Source organism: Grammomys surdaster, unplaced genomic scaffold (genome assembly GCF_004785775.1).
Source record: "Grammomys surdaster isolate TR1022 unplaced genomic scaffold, NIH_TR_1.0 335, whole genome shotgun sequence".
NCBI classification, from domain to species: Eukaryota; Metazoa; Chordata; class Mammalia; order Rodentia; family Muridae; genus Grammomys; species Grammomys surdaster.
In genome coordinates, this window is record NW_021604754.1 from 1,004,677 (window position 1) to 1,007,969 (window position 3,293).

The window sequence follows — 3,293 nt, forward strand, 5'->3', positions numbered from 1 at the left end:
CATCAGCAGTTTTCCTTATAGCTGTAGCAGAGACAAATTCTTGCATAGATTATATAGACACCCATGAGGAGCAACTCATTCCAAGTGTCATTCTATTTATTTATTTATTTATTTATTTATTTATTCACTTTTAAGGTATTTTTTATTAAAACAGAAATGTCTCACTTTCTTCTTCCCTTCCCTTCCTCAACCTGTCCCAGGTCCCCTCTCTTCAACCTCCTCATGCCCCCCCCATGCCCACTCTCTTTATTTTATTATGATTTTTCATTTTTATGTGTTTTGTTTTTGTGTGTTTGTATGTATGTGTGTTTCTCATGGTTTTTTTTTTCTTCATTTTGGTTTGTTTGCTTTTTAGGTTTGTGTCGTGTTGTTTGCCTGTTTCTTTGTATCATAAAGAAAAAGAGAAAGAAAAGGCCTGAAGTTGGGTGGGTGGGAAGGTGGGAAGGATCTGGGGGAGCTGAGGGGGGGTATAATGATCAGCACATAATGTATAAAAACTCTTTTATTTCACTCTTAATAAAACTGTCTGGGCTGTAAAATAAGCATGCTTATTTATATTATTTTTTGGCCAGGTAATAAACCCAAGACTATGAAACCCAACAGCCCCAGACCTATCTTAGATTCTTTAATAATTACTCAGTCAACATTCCCCACCTTACTGTCTCCCCACCCTTTTCTCTAGTATTTGAAATATCTCATTGAATAAGATAAATAATTTCTGCCACTATGGCAAATCAAATGTTCCTTCCCTGACCCCTGAAAAATCACTTTTGCCACAAAATGTCCATGATTCAGGTAAGATAAGCATCCTTTAGAATTATGTGGGGACTCTTCCAACACCCACCATCAAACTCAGGGACGTTTATCTGGCCAGAAAAAGAAGAAATTGAAAACTCAAGCTTGGAAGCTTGAATGGTTGTTCACTAATTTTTCTACTCAGTATTTGTGGTTTTAAAGACCATTTTGATACAGGAAGTAAAGCTAATATCTTTAGTGACGTCGAAGAATAGAAATTAGGAGGCAACATGCATACAGTCAGTACCTTCAAAAGGCTATGCATTCAATAAAGGAAAATTCTGGACAGCAGCGTACGGAACTGGTTAAGTACTGCTTAACCATGGAGCTCCATTCTGAAAAGGCATCACGGGCAGCTTGGTCATCACATAGTGTAATTAACATAGGCTAAGATAGCAACAATGTCATTGACTCATATAATTTTATGAGATCATTGTCCTACATATGATTCATCATCGAACAAAATATCGTAGAGTGTGTGAGTAGTTTATTGTGGAATGGGATTGTGGTAGGGAAATTTGTCTGCTGACCATTTACAGACAGCATCCTCTTCTCATTTTAATTTAGTGTTGGAATTTGTATAATTTGTATGTCTCAGGGATTGTCTAGACAAGAAATTAACTTTAAGGAAACACTTTTAGACTGAGGTGCCTAGCTGGTGCAAAGCCTCTTTGAAGGTGATACTTTCAACCAAACATAAGACGATTCTCACATATCGAACTGCACCAGACCTGAGTTCCTAATCCAGAATTGCGAAACAGAACAAAACAAGCCATCATAATCATAAGACAAAACAAACGATGTAACTACACTTCCCAAAATATCAAATATTACAGTTACATTACTCTTCATTAAAAATTTGGACAAGAGATTCAAGCACCAAACATTCTAGTCCTTGAATTTGTTCCATATCCCACCAGGGCACAGCAGATTCGCCAGAATAAAGGCTATGGAAAGCAGACAAACGGTGATGTGGAAAAATGATCTTGAAAAAGAGATTCAAGGGGTGTCTAGTAAACATTCACTCATGGTCATATTTTTGAATTAATACAGATATTTTGGGAGTACTGATAATTCTTGAAAAATTTTAAAACCAGACTTAGATGATCCAGCAGTTCTGATATATATATATATATATATATCAAATCAGCATGTTGAAGATATGCCTGCATTCCTACATTCTTTGTAGCATTTTTCAGAATTGTCAAAATATAGAATACACCTAAGTATACATCAGTGGATGAATGGATTTTAGAAATAGTGGTCTATTTACTGATAAACCCCAACAGTTTACAATTGTTTCATTATAGTGTAAAAATAATAAAAATTCAACAGAAACCAGACTCTAAGGTCTTATTTGATATCATCTTGGCTTGGCAATATAAAGAAAGATTCTCTTTCATGTGCTGCTAGGCAGGATGCCACAAATGTAGCTTCCAGCCGTACATGTGAATGAAAGGTTGAACATCTATGCACTCTCTACAAGGGACAGTACTGGCAAGCTGTTTGGTACGTAGAATATTGTAAATGATTTGAGGTTTTTAGAAGCTCAAGTCAAACCCAGTCTCCGTCTTCCTGCTGCCTGCAGATTCAGATATAGAAGTCTCAGCTACCTCTCCAGCACCATGACTGTTTACACACCACCATGCTTCCTGCCATGATGATACTGGACTAAACCCCTACAACATTAAGTCAGCCCCAATTAAATTATGTCTTTTATGAGTTGACATGGCTCATGGTGTCTCTTCACAGCAAGAGAACAGTGACTTGGATAGAAGTTGGTACCAGGGAGCAGGGCACTGGGTGACAGACTTTACCATGCTGCTTGCTGGCAGAATGTGTAATATGGTTATTAGTAGCCACTCTTGTAACGATCTATTATGAAAAGGAGCAAGCTGAGCAAGGAAAAATACAAAATGCACAGTTTGAGGAGAAAAGTAGCACCAGGAAGTGTAACAGAACTAATTCCTGTGCTCAAGGAGATAAGTTTAAAGAAAAGCCAGAATAAAGGGAGTGGTAACCTCAGGGCAAGACCCCAACCAGTTAAGCTTTCAACTTGTGGAAAAGAATTAAAGAAACCCTTAGCAAGTGAAAGAAACGTCCAAAACAGAAAGTTAGTGAAATATATTTGAATGGGGTCGGGGGTCGGTGGGTAAGTTCCAGCCCCAGGAAGCAACAGAACTTGACAGCTTCAGCCATGTAGCTCTGGCTTTATGGTCAAGAATACACACAAGGGGTTGTGGAATCTTCCTCCACAGCTAAGGAAAGCCACTGAGGTCAGGCCCGTGTCAAAGATGTCCCTGCATGAAAGCCTACAGACGCCATTCCATTAAGCTGTAAAGGTGAAGCCTGACTTGTGTTGGAGACCACAAAATGTTAGAGATGTCAAAGTTGTGGGATACTTGCCAAGGAAAGACACTGAAGGGGAGGGTATGAAACCATCCCGAGAGAGAGAGAGAGAGAGAGAGAGAGAGAGAGAGAGAGAGAGAGGGAAAGGG